Raw genomic sequence first — 15299 nt, forward strand, 5'->3', positions numbered from 1 at the left:
CAAGCCCATCCACATGGCAGGAACCTTGGGGTGGGCAGCACAACTGGGAGACAGGGGACACTCAGAGAAGGCACCACAAAGTGTCCTAATAATCTAGCTTTTGTTACAGAAAATTTTAACGCTTCCCCTTCAAATTTGAAAACATATGAATAGATTTTGAGGGTAAAGGATAAAGAATATTATTCCTTTAATTTTGCTTATCTTTTATAACCTTCATTTACTTTTTCTCCTCTTCCCCTTGTCTTTCTCTTGTTTTACCATTTCCCAGGACACCCATTTCCTTTGCAACTTTCCTTGTCATCCTCTGACAATTTTTTCAACAACTTTCGTAGAAAAAAATGGTATGGGAAAATACAATGTTATAAATTAAGTTTTGCTGTATGAAATTTTCCAAAGTATAGAAGACATGCCATACTTATATTTATAAAACTTTGTGTTCTTAAAAACCTTTGTCATTTCACAGATCAGACTTTAGAATATGGAAAATCAAAGTTAATAATGATCCTATATAATATACATTTTTTTAAATAAGACTTTTTTATTCTTCCCAAATCAGTCACTGTCTCTTAGAGTTATAATTGTGTCAAGAGCAGTGGTTTCTTCCCTGTCCAGTAGCTTACACCCAATTTCTCTATAATATCCTAAAAGTGTTCTGCATTTGGGCCTCTACACAGGGATTAACTTAATGAAGTTTGTAAATCTAGGAAAATCAGATTTAAACCACTATTTGGGCAATTCTCTTGAGGCTCAAATATAAACACTATTTGTCATGAAATTTCTCAGTTATTTGTGACCCTTAAAGAGAAAGACCGTAGAGTGGGGAAATATCCTTACGGCAAAACATTTTTAAATGCCAAGATTAGTCGTCTCAATTTCAGTATTCCATGAGATCTTGGCGTGAAAAATTTTTACTATCTGTTAGGTCTTTGGTAATTTTGAATTTTCAGAAAAAAAAATGTTTTTAGTTGTCTCTAACAGGATGATAGATTTAAACCAGGATTTATCATCAATAATATTAAATGTAAATGAATCAACTAATCCAGTTAAAAGACAAATACTGTCAGAAAAAACCCTATATATTTATAGGGCACACATTTAAAATATAACTATCAAAAGTGTAGGGAAAAATATACAATGCAAACACCACATAAAAGAAATCTGGCAAAATTATATTAATATCAGAGAAAATAAGCTTTAAGAGAAAAAAATGAAATGGAAGCATCACTTCAACAGGAAGATAGAATCTAAATTTGTTTGTGTCAGATGTCATGGCCTCAAAAAATTCAAACAAAATTGATAAAACTATTACAGAAATAATCAAGTCCACAATCACAGTGAGAGATTTAAGCACACATTTCAGAGTCATATACATCTAAAAGTCAAAACACCATTAAGTAAAAATGTAGAAGATTAGATAAATATGATTGGTCACATATATAGAAAAGAGATCCCAACAAATACATTTCCATCTTTTTCTAGCAGTCATGAAGTTTACAAAAATTATTATATACTGACCAAACAATTATTCTTAATAAATTACGTGTGATCAACTTGCTATGAGGCATACAGGCTAGAAAAAAAACCAAAAGATTATATTGAAAAAATATATGTTTAAAATTAAGGAATATTCTTTTAAATAATTCATGAGACAATAAAGAAATTACAAGTCAATTTAGGAAATATCTTAAACTAATGACAACAGAAAATGCTACATAAAAAAAATGTGGGAAGCCACAAAAGTGGTGCTTACGTGAACATCTATAACCTTAACTGTTTACATGGAAAAGAAACTAAAATATCACAAGTCAAGCATCTACAAAGTTTGAAAAAGAAAAGCAAAATAAACCCAACAAGATAGAATGAAGAAAATAATAAAAGTAAGGATAGTATTTTTTTCTATCTGTGTATCCATTATCTACAATGCCAACAATTTATTACTTGAAAATACTGATAAGATTAGTAACCTTCTCAAATATCTGATCTGATCCAAGAATGTAAATAAACAGCACCAGTCATGATTATGTATCTGATAATTAGAAAACATAGGTAAATGGACATGTTTTTAGAAAAGTATAACTTATAAACCTGATCCAAGAAGAAATAGAAAGTTGGTAACTGTTAATTAAATTGAATTAATAAATAGAAAAATTTTCATAATTAAAACTACAAAACTGAAGAGACCCATCAGCAAATTCCACTAAATATTTGAGAAAGAAATAATACCTGGCTTTCACAGAATCTATAAGAAAAAAAGAAAAACAAAATGAAAACTCTATGGCTTATTTTATGAGCCTATCAAAGCACAAATCCTAAGCTTCATAAGAATGAAGAAAACTGTAGGCCAATTTCCCACATAAACATAGAGGTAAAAATCCTAAACAAAGTATTAACAGACTTACTATAAAAATAAAGAAGAAAATTAAGTAATAAACAAGTTATGTTTATTTTATGAATGCAAGGATGGTTTGATATTTAAAATTTAATCAAAATTCACATTTAACAAGTTAAAGGAGAAAGTATGTATTATCATAATAATAGTTACAGAAATGTATTTAATAAAATTCAATATCTACCTATAAAATGTCTTATCCTAATTCCTTTATCTGCTATCAGGTGTCAAATTAAAAAACAAATTTCATGCTAGCTGGTGATAGATTAAAACCTTTTCTCCTGATATTAGAAATGGTACAGGAATACATATTATCGCTACCTTCATTCCAAATTATGCTGAGGTTCCTACCTAGATGAGTAATCCAAGATAAAGCAATAAAAAGAATACTGGAAAAATATAACTGAAATTGTCATTTTTATGAATAATATGGTTGTGGACAAAAACTCCAAAAGAATCTACAAATTATTAGAATTAACTGTAAAAATTTCAACAAAGTTGTTTAATATAGTTAATATAAAAAACCCAATGTTTTTCTATTCAGTAACAACCAAACATCTTTTCTCAAAATATAAGATTTATAACATAGTATATAGGAATACACATATAATCGTATTAATATTCATGTATATTTATGTATGAAATCTAAGCAGAAAAGTAGAAATTATTGATATAAATAAAGAGATCAAATACACTGAAAGATATGCCATGTAGATGAGTTAATAGATACAATATTGTAAAGATGTTAATTCTCTCAAACTGATCTTTAGATTAACTGGCATCTCACACAAAATCCCAAACTATATTTTATGCAGCATGAAATCTGGTATTAATAGTCATATGGAAATGCAAGAACCAAGAATAGCCAAGAAACTCTTGAAGATGAGATATAAAGTAGGACTTACTCCCCTGAAATCAAGTCAGATTGTATAGGTAGGTAACTAGAAGAATATGATTAATGTAAGGATATTCTAATATAGCAATGGGCCAGAAATAAACCCATATTTACAAGGACACTTGATTAGTGACAAAGTGAAACTCTAGGGAGTAAAAAAAAGAAATATAGGTAATTGTTGTTAATGATGTTTGGACAATTGATTTTCTATTTGGTACACAATGAAATTTAATCTCTGCCTTACAATGAAACAAAAATTAATTCCAAGTGAATTGTAGAATTCAATGTAAACACTCAAAATTAAAAAATAAAATAAAATAGTGCTTCCAGAAGGTAATACAGAAAAAAAAATTCCTAAACAAGTTATAAAAACACTAAAAATAATTAAGGACATTTTTCATCAAAGGAACACTAGTGAGAAAATAAAAAGCAGGCTGAAGAGTAGAAGATTCTGCTACACATAAAACCAACAAACGGATCACATGATATTGAAATTATATATATAAAAAACATATGATAGAGATAAATGAGAGGGACACAGAGAAACTTCTATAATTCAAGAAGGAAAAGATATCCAATCTTGTCTTAAAAATGTGTAGGTAACAATCCTTCACAACAAGAAGATCTCCAAAGAACCAAAAAGCACATGAAAAGGTGCTAAGCCTCACTAGTAATCACAAAAATGAAATCAGTACCCAACAGAAAGACTAAAATGAAACAGATTGAGATATGAAGTGTTGGCAATCATTAACCTTTAGTATGTCTTATATTCTGTTTCTGGGCATTTAAGTTTTACAAACACTGGGAAACTCTTAGCAATACTCTGTTAAACATACACATATAACACAAGATAAATAGTAAATAGAACATAACATTCTTATGTATATTCCCCCTAAAATATGTGTACATGCATACCAGCAGCCATATACAAAATATTCCTAAGAGTTTGAAATAGCCCAAAGAACTCCATGTCCACATTAGAAGACTGAATGCACAGATTGTGGTATAGTCAAACAATGGAATACCATAAAGCAAACGTGAACAAGCTATAGTGACATAAATCAATGCAGATATCTGTAATAAACCAGGAAAAAGTAACCTAGAGAGTTTACAGGTAGATACCAACAATAGAGAACTCTAAAAGAAAACAAGGAAACAATACCAGGAAGATCAAAATCATCTTTAGCTTTACTTTAAGGAAAGGGAGAACAACTCAGAAATATTTGCTCTCGGAAAGTCACGTGGGGGCTTCTGGAGTGATGGAAACTTTGCATTTCTTGACCTACTTATGTTTGCTTCATAATAAACTATTAAGCTATAACTTTATGTTTTATACCCTTTCAGTATGTGTTACATTTCACAATAAAAACAAAAGACTTTTTCTGATATGCCTTAATCTCATATCCAAGCATGGATAACTATGTACATCTAGGGACAAATGACTGTCAGGGAGACATTCAAATGCTTTATGAAAAATTTATACATTCATCAACCTGCTGACACTTGTATCACTGACTAATAGATATACCTGCTATTGAACACATTTATTTAATTAGACTTCCTGCCTCCATGCTGTAACATGTCAGACACATCAATTATTTGTTTCTGCAAAAGTCTTGGTAACAAGGTTGGAAATGCATTTAACTGTTGTGCATACAGAAATCCGAGATCCAGAAATTAGTATGTGGGTTTCTACTGCTGTAACACCAAGTTGTTTTTCAACCTCCATTTGCAAAGCTGCTTCCCTTGAGACCTGATTGGGTTATATCTTATCATTCAAGCTGGCCATCAGCAAAATATTAATGCAGCAGAAGGCCCTTGACATCATCTGCTTCTTCTGTGTCCCCTTAATTCCTTCTAGTCCTGTGATATTTCTTATGCACTTGAGGCTGCTAGGAGAGAAGATGACAGACTCTTTCACAATTTAGGATGAAAGACTAAAGTGCACAATTTTCTACTTATGTCTGTATATTCAAAGAAGCCAAAATAGGGCTGTTAATGCAAAGATGACTTCTTTATGGAAAAATTTCTGGCACTTTGATCATCACCGGTCTCATTCAAGTGAGCTTCTATTTCACCTATGCCTAAAACTAGTCCTCATAAATTTAGAATTGAAAGAGGTAGTCTGAATTACCTATTCCAAGTATATACTTTATATATGGCAAAACAAAGTCAGAGAACCTAATTAAACATTGGGAAGGTAGGAAAGCAGAATTAGACACAATTATTCCAGTTTAAAGTTTTCTTATTGTTTTATGGGCTTATAATTCTGAAAAAGTAGATTACATGAGAAATATGAAAGGAATATATTAAGTGACATCTGTTTATTAATAACTGTACTCAACAAGATATCTAAATATCTAATATCTAAAAGACACTTAAAAATAATTTTCTACTCTTCTCAAAAACCCTGATTTTACAGATGAAGAAATGTTTTCAAAACAGTTAAATTACAACTTGCTGAAAGTCAAATAGCTGGTAAATGGCAGAGTCAGAATTCCATTTAGGTGGGTTTGACAGCAATATTCATGTTCTTTTCACATACTAGGCTTTCCCTCCATATTTTACTCCTGATCTCACATGCTAATCTACCTGTCAGTTCTCTTATATCTAAATACAAATCCTAAAAGTCTTTATCCTGATTCAATTTTCCTGGAAACCCCAGCCCTCTCACTTAATTTAAGGGTCTTATCTAATAAGCCATTTTAGTTCCCGAACAACTTCTCCTAGTGATTGACAAGACTGGAGCCCAGTAAACAATTTAGCATGTAGTAGTATAGATACACCAGAAACTTTGGTCAGTTCCCTGAAAACCATTCATGTTAGTTCCTTTCTCCAAAGAGAGAGATGTTGTGATACAAAATATATAACCACAAAATGGCTCTTGATTATTTATCTCTACTGGGCATGGAACTTTTATGGCTGTTGTACCTAGAATTTGCCCTGACAAAGTAAAGGAAAAAAATTCTTGATAGACCTCTGACTTTGTATGCTGTGGACATTTCTATTTAGGAAGTGTTTGCACTAGGAAAACTAGCCACTTCTGTTAAGCCAGACATTTACAGATATTTGGTTCCCCTGGCTCTTGTACCAAGCTTCAAACCAGAAGGGACACAACAGAGAGGGTTAAAGGCATTTAGTAGCATAATTATTGCATTTGCTTGAGAAAAATATAAATGGGCATGGATTTTCAGGTGATACATCTATGCTAACCCTATCAGTTGCTTTCTGGACTTTGAAACTATATTCTTTATTTGTGATTATAAACTCTTCCCCAGTAGATTATTTTATTTTTATTGTAACACTCTCTGCTTTTGGTAAGTTTTTGTATGTTATTCCTGTTCTTAAAGTTACTCACCAGCTTTTGGAGGTTAACTATTTACCTGGTTATATCAAAACTAAATACAAATAAATATATCACTTTGTTCATCCTCCTCTGGAGGGAGATAAGGCCTTAGATTTCTACACTTCCTACCTGATCCCTCTCTCTTCCTTGTGACTAATTCCTCAACATCAAATCTTCCCCCAGTGAATAAGTCTATGCAAATTATAAATAGCTCCTTTTTCCCCTCCGGGTTTGGTAATGGGAATGTGCTCTAATCTTGGTCAATGGATCATAAGGGAAGTCTACCTGGGGCTTCTCGAAAATTTATCCTCACAACATTTTTTGTGTTTTTTTTTTCCCTAATAAGCAAGCACAGAATAGATCCATTTATTCCTGTGAGACTGGTTATTCCTGTATATCATTTGTGGAACTGCTACAGTTAATTTATAGCTCCAAAGTTAACTTGCAAATTCAGGTCACACCTGAAGTCACAACAATATATTGGGCCCTTGCTAATATCACTTAGCCACTGACTTACTAACCAAGAGCCTACTTTACCTCTTGATTTCTATTAGTCATGTTTATAACAATTTAAACCATTTCAGATTTGTTTCTTGAAACCAAATGCATCCAAAATATATAAATATCAGAGTAGTTTTGTTTCCTTCTCTCTTCCACTTTCTCTTCTCTATAGGGCAATACCTATTTAGATTTAAAGTCTTTGTACTGAAAAGAAAAATACAAATGCAAAAATGTAAAGTAGAATCTTTATTAGATTTTCAGGGAAGGTCAATGTATGATAAAACTGATTCTGCCTTCTCCTGAGAATGTTTTTATTTCCCTTTCACTCCTGAATGATAGTGTAACCACCTATATCATTCTGGATTGGCAATGCTTTCTCTCAGTTTCTTGACTATATAATTTTATTTTCTTCTTACATATACCATTGCTTTTGAAGTCTAAGGTCAGTCCAACTATTAGCCCTGAGCAGTTATTTTTCTCATTAAATCTTCTTTGGTTACATTTAAGACATTCACTTTATCTTGGATGTTTTTCTAATTTCACCATTATGAGTTTAGGTGTATATTTTTTTATTTTTATGGCATATGAAAATTTATTATTGTCGTACTTTCACCATCAAAACTTAGGATCTTGGTTTCCTTCTTGCCTTTGTATGAGGCCAAAAGCAAGACACTGGCTACTTTGACAATCTTAAAGCAAACCCTGGGAACATCACCAACAGCATGACCTTTGAGACCAAATCCAACAACCAGAACTTCATCATTTTCCTCAATAAAATTCAAACAGTCATCATTGGCTAAAATGGTCGTGACTTTTTTTTTGCTTGCCATTCTTGATCAGCTGGACCTGCCACACTTTCTGATGGCAGAATGTGGCTGGTTGGCTTCTACTCCTACTTTTTTCCACCACAGTAATTCCCTTTGCCTAAGAAGCGCCTCCAAAAGAGTTTGGCTTCAGAGCTGCGCCTTAAGTGGGCCTTCTTGTGCTGTTAGCCATGCCACCTCTGATCTTGTCAGTGGCTACCGAGTTTCTAGGCAATATGAAGACCGTGACACTTGCCCATCCTGTCAGCACCAGAGGCATCAGCAACAGAGCGAATTTATGTATGTGTGTGTGTGTGTATGTATGTATGTATGTATGTATGTATGTATGTATATTCATTTTTGAGACAGAGAGAGAGAGACAAAGCACTAATGGGGGATGGGCAGAGAGAGAGGGAGACACAGAAACTGCAGCAGGCTCCAGGCTCTGAGCTGACTTGAGACGAAACTGGATGCTTCACTGACTGAGCCACCCAGGCGCCCCAAGAGTGGATTTATTTTTGTTTATACTTCTTAAGACACTAGGATTCTCCTTCAAGTTGAAGACTTATAACTTTCTTAAATTCTGGAAAACTGCCTGCCATTATCCTTTTATCACTTCATTTTCCTCATTCTGTCCTTTAGTCGTCATTAAATTTAAGTTGGCCCTTTTTATTCCATTCTCTACATCTCTTAATCTCTTCCTCATGTATTCATTCTCTTTACCTTTCTGAGATGCATTATGGATACCCTCAAATCTATCTTTTAATATACTATGCCTTGCTTTATGTATGTGTAATCTACTACCAGTTTATTTTAAAAATCATCTTCTTCAATTTTTTGAAGAATATGGCATTTATTTTCATAAAATGCTCTATTTAATGTTGCTCTTTGTGAGTACATTTTGTCTTTTTTTTAAAAGTACTTGTTGATATCGTATTGTGGTTTCTGACAGCTAGGTCATCTTTGGTAGGAACACTGTTGTATGGAGACTCATAAGTCTGACATCCAGAAGCCTTTTATGCTGCATAGCTTACTTTCTCTCCCTAGACACTTATGAGTTACACTAAAGTGGGCCAAGTTTCTTATTAACTTATCAACGCAAGCTTTGTGCTAAGGTCAGTAGTATGGATTCAGATCCTACCCTCTCACCTGAAGCGGGTTTGGTTTTCTAATTGTAAATGCACGAATCTTTTCCTACTCACAGCCCCGGGCATCTATTTTTCAGCCAATCCTGGGCCAGGAGATACAGTCTTTCAAGAACGTGATTTAATAACCATGAATCCATCTATACTTATTTCCTTAGTGATTTCATCCTGTCTGGTGGCTTTAAATATTATCTATACACTGATGATTTCCCAATTTACATCTTTAACCCAGACATCTCCCATCAAATTCAGACTCATGTATCTAACTGTCTACCTGACAGCTACTTAGTTTTCTAATAGCCATCTTAACCTTAGCATATCCTTTGACTGAGTTCTGATTTTTCTGACAAAAATGGCATTCTCCACAATATTCCTCATGTCAACTAATGACTTCATCCTTCCACTATCAAAGCAAAAATTTTGGTATCATCTTTGACTTTTTTCTAACCATCTCACACACACACACAATCTGTCAGCAAATACTAGTGACCTCACCTTAAAGTAATAGCCAGGCTATTCTTATCACCTCTTTGTTACCAGTCTGATCTAATACACCATCATCTCTTGTTTGGATGATTACCACAGAATTAAACTTCTCACTTTTCACCCCTACCTCCCTTAAAAGTATCCATTGAATCTGGCCACTCATTAACACTCAACTTTACAATTTCCTTGTATTTTCTTGCAATATTACAACCATAATGGTCACCTTACTGTTCTTGTATTTTCCTGACTGAGGGCTTTTGTAATTGTGGTTTCACCTGCATGGGCATATGCATGGATATGTCTTTCAGGTCTTGACTTGTCTCCTTCCAGTCTTTACTCAAAGACATTTTTTTTAGTAAACACTTCTCAAATGACTCCATTTAGACTTGCAGAAATACCATATTCCTTATATCTCTTACCTGTTAATTTTTCCACATCATCTACTACAATCTAATGTATACTCCCTTACATTATTTTTCCCCTCCCCTCCATACACAATGCAAGGCACACAACGTTTTGCTTTCTTCCCTTTTTTTCACTGTTATCCTACCAGTTTCTAACACACAGTAGACCCTCAATCATTATTTGTCCAATGGGTGAATGAAAACAAAAAACAAAACAAAAACAAAAAACAAAAAAGGTGGCATACAGACCTTTGTGTTTGCACCATGATTCAGGGAACTCAGTTCTTATCCATTCAATATATGACCTTAGGCTTTTCCTCAGGACCCTTAGGAGTATAAAGATCTCACTTCTTAAATGTATGTCAGGTTTAATTTCCCCATTCTAATCTCATTCAGACCCCTGTATCCACTTGGGATCCCTTTGCCATATTCAGAACTTGTGTTTGGAGTAGGAAAAGGGAGGTTTCTTATATCAGTTCAGTCTGCCATAGTGACAAGTCTTGGTGTTCTGTTTGTGAGAACATATTCAGAGATTGAAAATTACCTGGATGTTAAACATTACATGGATGATTGCTTAACCAACACTCAATTGTCACAGAGATAGTCTTTACAGATATTATGTCTTGAGGTATAAACAATAGGCACAAACTAATCAAATGTGATTTCCTGAAAAAAATGTACCTGGCTTCTTCAAATTGTCAGTCAATTCTGACACCTTTTTTGCCACACTAAGCTTCATTTACCATTCTCTGGCTTACAAGAGAGAGATTTTTTACTAGTAAAACTCAGTGAAATATTCGAGTCAATTAAAAAAAATACAAATGTGTTAAATAACTAAATTTGCAGACTCAAAAATGCCATAAAATTAAAGGCTATCTAAGCCAACCATCACAGCAGCATGAATTCTCTCAACCTAATTGTAGAGTGAGTATATTTTTTATAAGAAAAGATTCATTTAATTCTATCAAATGATCAATTTATTGTAAAATTCAAGAATAAAAGAAGTGGGCTACATTTCAACTAATTGGATATAGTAGGCAAAAGGAGAGTGTAAATATCTTCAAGCAGCCAACTTTAATCTGTATTCTAGAATTTCTCCAAAGCCTAGAATTCTATATTTAAATAGTAAACACAAAACCACCAACAGAAATGACTTTCCTCATATACATAGCTTAGTCATGTTTTTTTTCTTATGTTTTCATTCAATGCTTGACCAGAAAAATCCTTCAAGAACATTCACCATAAAACCCAATCCATGACACTCCCCCTTCTTTAAATTCCTAGAGCAATTGATCATTACTAACCTGACACCTAAATATGTACTGCTTTGTGTTGTGATTGTTATTTGGTGTGGTTTTGTAGTTTAGTTTAATGGTATACAAAACATACAGTCCTTGTCTCTTCCAACTTTATTTTAAGCTTCTTTAGGAGAGGGACAAATTTTTTTTTCCTCTCAAAAATATTTTGGTACACCTACTATGTATAGAAAGCATCTTTCTTTTTTTTTAAAGAACAATTTACCCCCAATTTTTATCTCCACAGAGCATCAAGCCCAGAAAATTCATTTTAACCAGCTTGAAATCAATTACTTTATTCTCCTGGTATTTGAACTAGTGCTAATTTTCGAAAGCTGGAGTAAAGTTGTTGAAGACTTAGGAGTGGGATTTCGCAAAACGAATGTTTGCATCATGTGTATAACCAAAACAGATGATATGAATCAGCAGGGGATAAATGAGATTCCAAAATCAGCAGATAACTTCATTTTAGCATTCATTCTGTTTTTGCATTAGCAACATGAACAACATCCAATTTATTTTCTCAACATTGCACAACAGCATCAAATACACATTCCGGCGTTCACTGTGTTTGTATCTGTGTTCACATCTGAACCTGGAACTATTCCATACCTTATTGCATTTCTTCTGAATACATTCAGCTTGGGGATTTCATGGTGAGCAAAGAGCTCTCAGAACATAAGTTGCAATATGTTGCTTTTAGCAATTCAACATATTCATTCGTTGGAACTTCCATCTTTTTGCATTTATTTTCCCACCAACATGTGCATATACATCAACACATTTGCATAAAGTATTCAAAGAACAAACATATAGGTTTGCTTTTTCTCCCAAGAACTTTGTAAAGTTGCCAATAGGGCATCTTTCCCGGTTGGTCAAATTTCCTTTCAGTGTTATGAAGTGTAGGATATTTTAGCGCTTCAGGTACTCTGCTGGAAATGTGTCCTCTTCAGTCACAGCCCTACTGTCAGGCTGAGGAGCAAATCAAATTGACCTGTCAAGGAACAGGAACTGCTTGTGATTGAATTATTTCATTTCAAACCAAAGTGGCTTTTTTTTTTTTTTTTTTGAGTTAGTGGGTACTCACAACTGAATTTGTTTTCCAGTGAAAACTTATTTTCCTCGTCATATGACTACAACAATAAAATAAAGAGATAACCCCTTCATGCCACAGGGTTCAAAAAATTTAACACTGAGTGTTTTGAGGTTCACTTCTCTGACTGATGTGAACAATGCTGCATTTAAGTTAGTGAAGTATAGGCACAGAAGCAAAAAGCTAACAGTGTTAGCCTATTGTTTCCTCTCCCACCCAAGTAAATACCTCAACCCCCGGCCCCCCCCCCCCCCCCCCCCCGCCCGCTTCTTTTTCTGCTACAAGCTCACCTAGGTAGTAAATTCTATTTTGTCCACAGCCCTTAATTCAGAGCTCTGGTCTGTTCTTCTTGGTCCAAGGCCAAAGCCTTCCTGCCAGCTCTTTGTCAATTCTCAGTTTAGTCCCACTGATTTTCAGATTCTTATCTCTTATCTGTGTGTCCTGTTCAAGGTCACTGACAGCTTTGCAGAGTGGTTATAGATTTTATTTGCCGTTTAGAGTTTCTTTGACTAAAGTTGCCGGGGAGGAGCAATGAGAATTTTCTTTTCTTTTCTTTTCTTTTCTTTTCTTTTTTTAGCACAAAATAGAAATTTTACTTGTTGCTCTATATTAAAATATACATCTAGCAGATAAGGTGTAATTTGATTTTTTAAATGATTATTCTTTTTGTTGTTGTCGTCGTTTTAAAAATGAAATTTATTGTCAAATTGGTTTCCATACAACACCCAGTGCTCATTCCAACAGGTGCCCTCCTGAATACTCATCACCCACCCTCCCCTCCCTCTCACCTCCCCCCCCCCCCCCATCAACCCTCAGTTTATTCTCAGTTTTTAAGAGTCTCTTATGGTTTGGCTCCCTCCCTACCTTTTTTTTCTCCCCTTTCCCTCCCCCCTGGTCTTCTGTTAAGTTTCTCAGGATCCACATATGAGTGAAACCATATGGTACCTGTCTTTCTCTGCCTGACTTATTTCACTTTGTCTGGATACATTTAACAACTTCTATGAAACAGACAATTCCTTGGGATACAAAAATTTCCAAATTCAATAGAAAGAGAAATAGAAAATTTGAAGTCTTATACCTATTAGAGAAACCAGATCTGTAATTTAAAATGTCCCTCAAAGAAAACACCAGCCCAGATTATCTTACTGGGGAATTCAACAAAGCATTTAAGGAAGAAATAATACTATTATTCACAAACTTTCTTATGATATGAAGAAAGAAATTATCTTTCATTTTGTTTGATCAGTATAATCCTAACTAATATCAAAACTTGAAAAAGAATCTTAAGAAAATTACACATCCTAATTCCCCCTCAATTGTAGGTCTTATTGAAATAAAATTGCTTTCTTTAAAAAGTAATCAAAATTATACATTTAAAAAGTATTACAATATATACAAGTTTCTGTGTGTGTATGCATGTGTATGTATGGTATATAATCACAAATATTTATTTTTTCTTTTAGAAAATTCACTCTATGAGTTACATATAATTATCCATATTGCTTAGTTTAGTTATATTTAAAGCAAAATTCATCAAAAGCTTTTTATCAACTGAGATTTTTAATGACTTTCAAAATAAAATTGTTCATACTCCTTTGCTCTATCTTGACCATAGGCCCAATATAAAAATATCATAAGCTAAATTAAAATATGCATAAATTAATTCTAGAAGTCTTTTCTCCATGTCTTTAAGATAGGTAATATTTTTTCCTAGGCCTCTGAATAGTCTTGTAAAATGAAAGTGTTAAAATAATTATCACAGCTCAAAAATACAGGTGTACTAGAGGATTTATAAATGACCATTTGAAGAAAGACCAACTTTATTTATTGTCATTTGACAACCATTGAACACATTTTCCTGTTGTCCCTGGCAAGTAGAGGTCCAGTGAAGAACAAGCCTGAAATGAATATGGCATTTACACATGCTTATCTGGACAGATATAATTGTTAAAAGACACTTGCTGGATTTGGACATCTATTCAGAATAATAAAAAAGTGGAAAATCCCATTAAATATGAATACTTCTGAGAATCTACAGTCATGGTATAAAATTTTACTGGTAGAATAATCAATATCCTTCAAGATATCCTTCAGTGAGAGAATGTAGGGTTGGTATCTGGTTTGAGGGATATTTTAGAATGCAAAAAATATACACATTTCTGAAACACTTTTCTAAAATTCACCATAGTTTCAGCCATGGATGTAGAGAACTAGCCATAACACTCTCCCTTAGGATTCCTGTTGAGAAGTTCTATGAATACCTACGGACAGTCCCACCTGCACTTCTAGAAGCTATGGTCAGAACATACTTCTCCTGTGTGATGTCATGACTTTTGTCAGATGAAAATGTGGAAGTTCATATATGATGCATCACACACAATACTGGAGGCGTTGCTATCTTTTAGTTTCCTCTCATTTCTTTTTTTTTTCCCAAAAATAAAGAAAATTGCTTACAATTTGAAATTTCTTCACATAGCTCCCATGTTTTCTTTTTAATGTTTAAGGTAGAAGAAAATGAAGGAATTTGAAGCCTAACCAGTGGGACTTAAGGGAAAGATTACTGATAGGCTTCTGAGAAAAGTCTATCCCCCCCCCAAAAAAAAAGAATGAAGAGAAATATATTTATATTATGTCCCCAAATCTGGCTCTGTGACGATGTGTTGTCTCAGATTTTCCTACTATCTTAGGTTCATGAATGGTGGGCATAAGAGCGAGGCTGCAAGCTTACCATGACAGAGCAGACCTATGGAAGGCAAGACAGAAGATCTATAATGATATTTTTGAGCTGTAACAATAATGCAGAATTCCTTTCAGCATTTCATCAGTCCTGATAACCTCTAATTCTAGACTTCTAAATAAGTTAAATGTCAAAAGTTTTCTCATTTTAAACCACTCTTAAAACTTAAAACTAAATTAAACTAAATATTTCTCTTTCATCTCAG

At 33.6% G+C, this 15299-nt stretch overlaps 1 long non-coding RNA gene and 1 pseudogene across 1 annotated transcript in view; both read right to left on the reverse strand.

The window, feature by feature from the left end:
• LOC132665944 (uncharacterized) overlaps positions 1–15299 on the reverse strand; it is a 560511-nt gene that overhangs the window by 374065 nt on the left and 171147 nt on the right. The window lies entirely within an intron of this gene.
• LOC132665943 (small ribosomal subunit protein uS12 pseudogene) lies at positions 7625–8194 on the reverse strand (annotated as a pseudogene).

Source organism: Panthera onca, chromosome D3 (assembly GCF_046562875.1).
Source record: "Panthera onca isolate mPanOnc1 chromosome D3, mPanOnc1 haplotype 2, whole genome shotgun sequence".
Taxonomy (NCBI): Eukaryota; Metazoa; Chordata; class Mammalia; order Carnivora; family Felidae; genus Panthera; species Panthera onca.